The sequence below is a fragment of the Plecotus auritus genome, assembly GCF_963455305.1.
Source record: "Plecotus auritus genome assembly, chromosome: 2".
Classification (NCBI taxonomy): domain Eukaryota; kingdom Metazoa; phylum Chordata; class Mammalia; order Chiroptera; family Vespertilionidae; genus Plecotus; species Plecotus auritus.
In genome coordinates this window covers 119792018-119803665 of record NC_137771.1, presented here as the reverse complement: position 1 = coordinate 119803665, position 11648 = coordinate 119792018, and positions in this window count along the sequence as shown.

Genomic DNA, 11648 nt, shown 5'->3' with positions numbered 1-11648 from the left:
CCTTGAATCCCAGCTGCACCTCACAAAATAGCCTTGCAAGATAGAACACTGTCAGCTTTCTGAAGAACAGGATGACCCTGTAAATAACATGGTCATCAATAATATGACCCTGACATTAAAAACTGTTTTGTCTTAAATTGCTTACTCTGCAAAAACAAGATGTGGTAAATGTGCTTAAAAAGTGGTCCTGCACAAAGGGTCGTGGCTGCTCTCTGGACTCCCTGTGTGGAGAAAGGCAGAGCAGTCGCCAGCTGGCTAATAATGGGGCTGCTCTTTGGACTCCCTGCGTGGAGAAAGGCAGAGGAGTCGCTGGCTGGCTAATAAAGGCTCCCTAAATTTTAATTTGGTCTGGACTCCAGTGGTCGTTCACTAGCATTTGCTCCACAACAGAGGCAAGCAATTTATCAAATATAGAATTCAAAGTAATGCTTTAAATGATGCTCAAAAAATTTAGTGAGAATTTCAAGAAATTTAGTGGGAAGTACAACAGTATGAAACAAGAAATAGAAGCCACAAATAAGAATCTGCTGGAAATGAAGAACATATCTGACATCAAGAATACACTTGAGGGAATCAAAAGTAGATTAAATAAGGCAGAAGATCAAATCAGTGACTTGGAGGACAAGGTAGAAAAAAACACCCAATTAGAGCAGCAAAAAGAAAAATGAATTAAAGAACAGGAGGACAGTTTAAGGAAACGTTGCAACAACATGAAATGTAATGATATTCATATCCTAGGGTACAAGAAGAAGAAGAAAGTGAGCATGTAATAGAGAATCTGTTTAAAGAAATAAAGACAGAAAACTTCCCTAACCTGGTGAAGGAAAAAATTACACATATTCAGAAAGCACAGAGAGTTCCAATAAAGATGTACCCAAAGAGACCCACTCTAAGACACATCATAAATAAAACATGAAACACTAAAGATAAATAAAGAATCTTAAAGGCAGCAAGAGAGAGACAAAAAGTTACCTACAAAGGAGTATCCATTAGAATGTCAGCTGATTTCTCAACAGAAACAGTTCAGGCCATAAGGGATTAGCATGAAATATTCAAAGTAATGAAAAACAAGGACCTGAACCCAAGACTACTCTATCTAGCAAGTCTATCATTTAAAGTTGAAGGGGATCCAGAGACATGAAAACATGGAACATAGTGTGGAATCTCAGAGGAAAGGCAGGGGAAGGTGGGTGGGTGGGAAGTAATCAATCAAGAACCTTGTATGCATATATGCAAGGCCCATGGCCACAGAAAATGGGGTGGTGAAGGCCTGGGGTGGGGGTGAGGGGACAGGCTGGAGGGGGTCAATGGGGGAAAAGGGAGGACACATGTAATACTTTCAACAATAAAAAATTATTTTTTAAAAATAAAAATATAGGAAAAGTGAAAAACATTAAAAATAAAATAAAAATATTAAAAAATTTAAAAAAAATTGAAGGGGAAATAAAGAACTTCCCAAACAAACAAACAAAAAAGACCAAAGGAGTACATTATCACCGAAGCAGCATTGCATGAATTATTACAGAGAGTGCTTCAAGAAAAAAAAAAAGAAATTGAGAGAAAGAGCAACATAGGTATAAAGGGGGGAAATGGCAGTAAATTAAGTACCTACCAATAATCACCTTAAATGTAAATGCATTAAATGGATAAGAAAACACGATTCATATATATGCTGTCTACGAGAGATCCACCTCACACAGACTGAAAGTGAAGGGATAAAAAAAACATTTCATGCAAATGGAAACTAAATAAAAGCAAGGATAGCAATACTTACTAGTATATCTGACAAAATTGACTTCTAGCAAAGGCCATAAAAAGAGACAGAGATGGCCACTACTTAATACTAAATGGGTTGATTTAACAAGAGGATATCTGGTAAATGTATCTGCACCCAATATAGAAGCACCTAAATATAACAAAACTCTTGGAGAACTTTAAGGGAGAAATTGACAGCAATAGAGTGATAGTAGAGAATTTTAACACTCACTGTCATCACTGGATAGATCTTCCAGACAAAAAATCAACAAGAAAACAGAGACCATAAAGGACACATTAAAACAGATGGATTTAATTGACGTTTACAGAACATTCCACCCCAAAGCTGCAGAATATACATTCTTCTAAAGTAAACATGGTACTTTCTCAAAAATAGACCTCATGTTAGGACACAAAATAAGTTTCTACAAGTTAAAGGTAATTGAAATCATATCAAGCAGAAATCAATGACAATAAAAACACTCAAAAACCTTTAAACATTTAGTGGCTAACTAGCATGTTATTAAATAATGAACAGGTTACCAATGAAACCAAAGGTAAAAAGCAAAAACTTCCTGGGGAGGAGGGGGGTGAAAATGAACACACAACAACCCCAAATCTATGGAACACAAAAAGTAGTCCTGACAGGGAAGTTCATAGCATTACAGGCCTACCTCAGAAACAAGGAAAAGATCTAATAAACTATTTACACTACAACTAAAATAATTAGAAAGAGAACAACAAGAAAAGCCCAGAGTAAGTAGAAGCAAGGCAATAATAAAGGTCAGAGTGGAAAAAAATGACATTGAGACTAAAAAAAACAGCATAAGAGATCAATGAATCCAACAGCTGGTTCTTTGAAAATATAAACAAGATTGATGAACCATTAGCCAGACTCATTAAGAAACAAAGAGAGAGGACCCAAATAAATAAAATCAGAAACAAAAGCGATGAAGTAACAACTGATACCACAGAAATACAAAGGATTGTACGAAAATACAATAAACAACTATATGCCAGCAAGCTGGACAACATGGACAAAATGGACAAATTGCTAGAAAAATACAATTTATAAAACTGTACCAGGGAGAATCAGAAGACCTGAATAAGCAAATAATAACTGATGAAACTGAAACAATAATCAAGAAACTCCCAACAAACAAAAGCCCTGGTCTGCACAGCTTCACAGGGGAGTTTTACCAAACATTCAAAGAAGAATACATATCCTCAAACTATTCCAAAAAATTCAAGAGGAAGGAACACTTCCAAGCTCTTTTTACAAGGCCAGCATTATCCTAATCCCAAATGCAGATAGAGACACTATAAAGTGTTCGATATTAACAAATCGGATCCAGCAATATATTAAAAAGATCATACACCATGACCAAGTGGGTTTTAATCCAGGTATGCAATGTTGGTACAATATTCGCAAATCAATAAATGTGACACAAATTAAAAGACAAAAATCACATGATCATATCAATAGATGCAGAAAAAGCATTTGACAAAATCCAACACCCATTTTTGATAAAAACACTCAACAAAATGGGAATAGAGGGATCAGATCTCAACATAATAAAGGCCATATATGACAAACCTACAGCCAACGTCACACTCAATGGACAAAAAATAAAAGCATTCCCCCTAAGAACAGGAATAAGATAGGCATGTCTGCTTTCACCACTTATTCAACATAGTACTGGAAGCAATCAGGCAAGAAGAAAAAATAAAAGACATCCGAATTAGAAAGGAGGAAGTAAAATTGTCATTATTTGCAAATGACATGATATTGTACATAAAAATCCTAATGATGCCACCAAAAAACTACTAGATTTAATAAATGAATTTGACAATGTAGCAGGATACAAAACACTCAGAAATCAATGGCATTTTTATATACCAATAATGATCTCTCAAAAAAATAAACTGAAAAAAAAATCCCATTTACAATTGCAACAAAAATAAATTAAGGTACTTAGGAATAAACTTAACCAAGGAGGTAAAAGATCAGTCAGTACCTAGAAAACTACAGAATGTTAAAAAAAAAAAAAGGTTAGAAAAAAGATATAAACAAGTAGAATAATATACTGTTCATGGATTGGTAGAATTAACATCATTAAAATGGCCATACTACCCAAAGCAATCTATAAATCCAATGTAATCCCTATTAAAATACCAATGGCATATGTCACAAATCTAGAACAAGCACTCCAAAAATTTATGTGGAACCAAAAAAGACCCCAAATAGCCACAGCAATCTTGAGAAAGAAGAACAAAGTTGGAGGGATCACAATATCAGATATCAAGTTATACTACAAAGCCACTGTAATCAAAACAGTCTGGTACTGCACAAGCATACACATATAGATCAATGGAACAGAACAGAGAACCCAGAAACTGACCTAAGCCATTACGTTTAATTAATACTGGACAATGGAGGCAAGGACATATAATGAATTCAAGACAGTCTCTTCAATAAGTGGTTTTGGTAAACTTGGACAGGTACATGCAAAAAAATGAAAATAGACCACCAATTTATACCACACACAAGAATACACTCAAAATGTATAAAAGACTTAAATATAAATTGTAAAACCATAAAAATCCTAGAAGAAAATGTAGACAGCAAAATATCATTCATCTCATATAGCAGAATTTTCACAGATACATCGCCTAAGGCAAAAGAAACAAAGGAAAAATAAATACTAGTAAATGGGACTACATCAAAGGAAAAAGCTTCTGCACAGCAAAGGAAAGCACATCAAAATGAAAAGGGAACCCACTGTATGGGAGAACATATTTCCCAATGATATATCCAATAAGGGATTAATTTCCAAAATATAAAGTACTCATACAACTCAACAAAAGGAACACAAACAACCCAATTTTAAAAATGGGCAGAAGGCCTAAATATACACTTCTCCAAAGAGGACAAATTTCCAAGAGACATATGAAAAAATGCTCCATGTCACTAATCATTAGAGAGATGCAAATTAAAATGACAATGAGGTACTGTTTCACACCTACCAAAATGGCTATCAGCAATAAACAATAGTGCTGGCGAAGATGTGGAGAAAAAGGAACCCTAGTACACTGTCGATGGGAATGGTACAATCATTATGGAAAACAGTATCGAGTTTCCTCAAAAAATTAATATGGAACTGCCATTTGACCCAGTTATCCCACTTTTGGGAATATATCCTAAGAATCCAGAAACACCAATTCAGAAAGAATATATGCACCCCTATGTTCATAGCAACATCATTTACAATAGCTAAGATCTGGAAACAGCCCAAGTACCAATCAGTAGAAGAATGGATAAAAAAAAACTGTGGTACATATACACAATGGAATACTGTGTAGGTGTAAAAAAGAAGGTAGCATGGATGGACATGGAGAGCATTGTGCCAAGTGAAATAAGCCAGACTGAGAAAGACAAGTATCACATAATCTCACATATATGTGGAATCTAATGAACGGAATGAACTAACAAATAAAATAGAAACAGAGACATTGAAGCATGCAACAGATTGACCTATTTCAGAGGCAGGTGGAGAGGGGACGGGAAGATATTAACCAAAGAATTTATATGCATATATGCATAATCCATGGACACAGACAATAGTGCAGTGAAGGGAGTACAGGGTGTAGGGGGTCAATAGGAGGAAAAAGGGACATCTGTAATACTTTCAACAATAAAGATAAATTTTTTAAAAAAAGAATATAATAAAAAAACAAATAGTAAAATGTAGACTAAATATAAATGTATCACAAATACATTATATGTAGAAGGGTTATACAATTCAATTAAAAGTCATAAAAGTATTTAGCTGGGTTTTTTTTTTTTAATAAATAAAGCAAGACCTACCCTGGATGGCATGGTTCAGTGGTTAGAGTGTTGGCCTGCACACTGAAATGTCTCAGGTTAGATTCTGGTCAAGAGCACCTACCCTAGGTTGCGGGTTTGATCCCCGGGCCCATCAGGGCACATGGGGAAGACAACCAATATGTATCTCTCTCACATCAATGTTTCTCTCTCTCTCCCCTCTCTCTCTGTCTCTCCCACTCCTCCCCCCGCACCCGCCTTTTCACTCGCTGAAAATCAATGGAAAAATATCCTCAGATAAAAATTAAATATATATATCTTTTTTTAAAGTAAGACTTAACGATATGCTCTCTACAAAAGATAGGTTAACATACAATTTATGTCTGAATAGACATTTTCTAAATTATACATAATGAAATTGGAAACATTCCTGGCTTTAACTAAATATGTTTTATATATCTAGAATTCTCTCTCTCTCTCTCTCTCTCTCTCTCTCTCTCTCTCTCTCTCTCTCCCCCTCCCCCCTTCCCTTCCTCCCTCCTCTCTGTGTAAAAGTCAATAAAAATAATAGCAAAAATAAACAATAAAATAAACAAATAAATTACTTACCAACTGACAAATAGTAAGTACTCAATAATAGTTGCTATTACTGTTACGGGAGGTGCTATGGGTAATGGTGCTAAACATTAGCAATTGTCTTACTAGCATATACTTACTGTCATGTACTGGGGAGAAGTCTCTGTTTGCTCATTAATAATGAGCATTGACAACCATATGCTTTTTTTCCTCTCTTTATAGACTATATAATCCTATCTAATAAAAGAGTAATATGCAAATTAACCATCACTCCACTCCACCCACAAGCCACGCCCACAAGCCATGCCCACAAGCCAGTCAGGAGCGAATATGCAAATAAACCCAACCAAGATGGCTACGGCCACAGAGAGCAGGAGGGAGGCTTGGGTTTCCCCGGCAATGGAGGAAGCCAAGCTTTCCGCCTGCCCTTGCCGGCCTAGGCCTCCACTCAAGGCTACAAAGTTTCAGTGATAGAAGATACAAAAAGCCAAACAGAAATGGCGGCAGCCACGGAGCTGGAAAGAGCAGGAGGCTAGGGTTGCCCGCGGTGATGGAGGAAGCCAAGCTTTCCGCACACCCTGGCCGGCCCAGGCCTCTGCTTAAGGCTACAAAGTTTCAATTATAGAAGATACATAAATCCCCCCAAAAATGGCTGCTGCCACAGAGCAAGAAGAAGGCTTGGCTCTGCTCCAGGCTACAAAGTTTCAATTGTAGAAGATAAATAAACCCCAGATACCAGGGCCTCCGCTTTGGTCAACAGGGGGTGTGGCCGGCCTGCAAACCACCACAGGCCCCTCACCCAGGCCGCCCCACACCCCAAGGGAACCCCCACCCTGATCCGGGACACCCTTCAGGGCAAACCAGCTGGCCCCCACCTGTGCACCAGGCCTCTATGCTATCTAATAAAAGAGTAATATGCAGATTGACCATCACTCCAACACACAAGATGGCTGCCCCCATGTGGTCAAAGATCCTGCCCCCATGTGGACACAAGATGGCCACCACAAGATGGTCAGCAAGGGAGGGCAGTTGGAGGGAGCAGGCCTGCAAGGGAGGGCAGTTGGGGGCAATCAAGCCTGCAGGGGAGGGCAGTTAGGGGTGACCAAGTCGGCAGAGGAGGGAAGTTGGGGGTGACCAGGCCTGCATGGAAAGGCAGTTGGGAGGGACCCAGGCCTGCAGGGGAGGCCAGTTAGGGGTGACCAGGCCATCAGGGGAGGGCAGTTAGGGGAAAACAGGCTGGCAGAGGAGCAGTTAGGCATCAATCAGGCTGGCAGGGGAGTGGTTAGGGGGTGATCAGTCTGGCAGGCAGAAGCGGTTAGGGGCAATCAGGAAGGCAGGCAGGAGAGCAGTTGGGAGCCAGCAGTCCTGGATTGTGAGAGGGATGTCCGACTGCCCGTTTAGGCCTGATCCCACAGGGATCGGGCTTAAAAGGGTAGTCAGACATCCCTCGAGGGGTCCCAGATTGGAGAGGGTGCAGGCTGGGCTGAGGGACACAGCCCCCCACCCCATGCACGAATTTCGTGCACCGGGCCTCTAGTCAAGTATAAAAGTGGTGGTAAGAGAAAATTTGTTTACATAGAGATCCCTTAAGAAGTTAAAAAATAACTTAAGGGGTTGGGGAAAAAGTAATGCTAAGAGCTATAAAGTTGTAACTGTGAAGATTGCTCAAAGCTGATGAAAAGGTTAGTGAAGAAGTAAAGCTTTAGGCACTGCTGCCTCTAGACAGGGTGCAACTAAAGGAGGAGAAAAGCAAACTTTCAAAAGACCTTGGTCGACAAACTGGCAGCAACAGCATCCCTGAGAGCTTGTCAGAAGTGCAGCATCGTGCCCTACCAGAATCAGACTTGACTAGATTCCCAATTGATCCTCATGCAAATTAAAACTTGAGAAGCGGGGGAGACAAAATGGCAGCAGAATAGACAGACGTATCCTGAGCCTTGTCCCGGAGCAAATAGAGTGAGTGGCTGAAACGAGTGGAATTCAGCCCAAATTGTCAAAGGAGACGCAGCTGGTGAGACAGTTTGCAGCCGGGAAGGGCAGAGGTCCCCTGGATAAAGGTGAAATCAAAGATCTAGGCAAGAGAGTTTGCCGGACCTCTGTGCCGAGCGGGTCAGGGAGAAACTACAGGGCACCAAGCCTCGTCCCTGAGGACAGGCAAAGCGTCTGACTGTGAAAAAAAAGGGTCCATGGGACTGCAGGAGGTAGGGGATTTTGGACCTTGGAGTCTGGATTTTGGATATGAGCTCAGAGGCAGCCCTGAAGGGCTGGCCAGATCGCGCAGTGCCGGCAAGAGAGGAGCTTGCAGAGACGCAGTCCCTCCTCACGCTGGGGCCTATGCCTTTCTCCACTGAACCTAGTTCCTAGGACCTTTCAGATACAGATACTTACCTGTGGCTGAGGTGTGGGAGAAGGTATGGACTTGTGGAATCTAGGGAGAGTAGGCAGTGGTCCAGGAGAGGTGGTAGCAAGTCTAGTGCTGAGTCATATCTAAGCCCCAGTTGCCATTTTCTCCTGAGAGATAGCCCCTCCCTCCAGTCTCCAGGCAACCAATATAGCCACACGCAGATTCCACCCTGAATAATACAAAGGAATCTGAATACTCCCTGAGGTCATAGGAACTGGCCTAAAGAGAAATCTTTAGCCCCAGCAACCGGAAACTGAGAAACAGTACAGTACAGAGACTGGAATCATAAGCCAGCCAAAGGAATGACACTCCACTTTTTTTCACTTTCATTTTTATTATTTTTTATTTATTTTTCTTCTTTTTCTTCTTTGTTTTCCTGTTTTTGTTGGTTGCTTTTTTTTCTATTTCTTTTCGCATTATTTTTCCATCACTATTTTTTATTTGCTATTTTTAATTTTTTATACCATTTTTGAAATCAATTTTTTTTGTAAATTTATTATTTTTTCTTCTCATTCTCTTTCTTCTCATCCATTTATCCCCTTTCTACTTCCTCAATACTATATTGAGGTCCTCCCCATATTCATCCAATTCTTAATCTTATTTTCACTATATAAGCTCAGCCTCTACAGATTCTGCCCCAATCCTCTTTGCTGGGTGTGTGGTGTTTGTATTTTTTTTTTTTTTTTTGGTTTGTCTATTGGTTCTGTTGTGTCTTACCTCCACATACATATATATATTCTCCTTTTTATTCCTTTGTCTTTTACCCCTTATCTTTCTCTCTCTTTTCTCTGCCCTAACTCTTTTTGCTCAGGTGGTCACTTATACTGGGGTTATTGGTGTCGTGTGTACATTTGTGCTTAGTTCCCTCTGTGTTGTGTCTTGTTGAGGTGAATTTTATCCTGTCTGGTCAAGGGGCTTGAGAGCAAGCCACATAACCAGACACCTGGAGAGGAAACTCCATCCACAAATGGGTCAATAACACTCCAGACCCAACTATAGAGGCAGGAAGAATGCAGCAATGAGGGAAAGAGCATGAGTGAGTGAGGGAGTAAAAGAGGAGCATGTGGTCAGGTGGTGTTTGTGTGTGTGTGTGTGTGTGTGTGTGTGTGTGTGAGAGAGAGAGAGAGAGAGAGAGAGGGGGGGGGGCGCAGTTAGATCCCACAGATCCTTCAGGGGAAGGCTAATCAGGCTCACCTAACTAGGCAGCTTCTGCTACCATTGCAAACAGTACCGGGAGGCCAGCTTGTCCTTAGAGGCCTAGCCTTTTTGAAGGGGAGTGCTGCTGTAACTGGGTCCGCAGCCTCAACTCCACCCAGAGTGCCCTCAGATAACACCTGGGACTCTACAGCCACCCCTGCCAGGGACATGCTACCTAGGCTGTGATCCCACGGTCAACGAGGCTCCAGCCACCCTGGGTGCAGGCTCCTGTGAGTTCGGAATCAGGCTCCCCTCTGACTGGCCCAACGCTTTAGCCCAGGGCACTGCAACCACATGAACAGCAGATATGTGAGCAGCCTGCTCCTGTCCAAGGAACAGCAGCCCCGTGAGCAACCCGCCACAGGCCTAAGAGCAGCAGCTTCACATGGCCTGCCCCTGTCCAAGGAGCAGCAGCTGTGTGAGCAGCCAGTTCTCCCATCTGAGGAGCAGCAACCACGTGAGCAGCTCGCCCCATCCGAGGAGCAGCCCACACCCTGCACCTGTCCGAAGAGCAGCAGCTGTGCCGCATGAGCAGCCAGCCGCCTTCCAAGGAGCAGCAGCTGTGCAAGCAGTTCGCCCCCTTCCGAGGAGCAGCAGCTGTGTGAGTAGACCGTCCCTTTCTGAGGAGCAGCAGCTGTGTGAGCAGCCCACCCCCTTCTGAGGAGCAGCAGCTGTGTGAGCAGCCCACCCCCTTCTGAGGAGCAGCAGCTGTGTGAGCAGCCCACCCCCTTCTGAGGAGCAGCAGCCACATGAGCAGCCTCCCCCCATCTGAGGAGCAGCAGCCACATAAGCAGACTGCCCACGTCCAAGGAGCAGCAGCCCTGTGCAGTCTGCACTGGTCCAAGGAGCAGCACCCACACACAGCCTGCACCTGTCCGACGAGAAGGAGCCGGGTGAGCGGCCGATCCCTGTCTGAGAAGCATCAACTGCACAAGCAGCTCACTCCCACACGAGAAGCAGCAGCCGCATGAGCAGACCGCCCCCCGTCTGAAGAGAAGCAGCTGCACGAGCAACCTGCACCCGTACAAGGAGCAGCAGCCCTGCAAGCAACCTGCCCCTGTCCAAGGAGCGGCAGCATCACGAATGGCCCGTCCCATCTGAGGAACAGCAGCAACATGCAACCAGCCCCCATCTAAAGAACAGCAGCCATGCGAGCAGCCTGCCCCTGTCCAAGGAGCAGCAGCCATGTGAGCAGCTGGCCCCTGTCCAAGGAGCAGCGGACACAAGCAACCCGTCCCCATCCGAGGAGCAGCAACCTCATAATCAGCCCACCCACGTCCAAGGAACAGCAGCTATACGAGCAGCCTCCCCCACCAGCCAGAGGAGGCACCACTGTTGTGAACAGCACCCACCAGAGGAGCCACTGCCAACTGAGAAGCAGCTGCTACCGTAACCGCCCGAGGAGCATCCACAGCCAGAGAAGCCACTGCCACCCAAGGAGCAGCCCCTGCACAGCTCGACATCTAGATCAGTTGGTGAGACCAAAAACGGGTAGACAAAGATACCCCCAAAGGAAAGAAAAGGAGGAATCACCAGAAAAGCAGCTAAGTGAAACAGAGGCATGCAATATCTCAGAAAAAGAATTCAGAATAAGGGTCATAGAGTTCATAAACTGGATTGAAGAAAAAATCAACACCTTATGTAAGAATCAAGAAGAAATGGATGAAAAAATCAACAACTTATGTAAGAATCAAGAAGAAATGAAGAGTGATATAGCTGCAATAAAAAACACAATGGAAAGTTTCAACAGTAGACTAGGAGAAGCAGAGGACTGAATTAGTGAACTAGAACACAGGGAAGCAAAACACAGCCAAACTGAATTGCAACTGGAGAAAAAAATTAAAAGACAGGAGGAGAGCCTAAGGGAGCTATGGGAAAACATGAAATGAA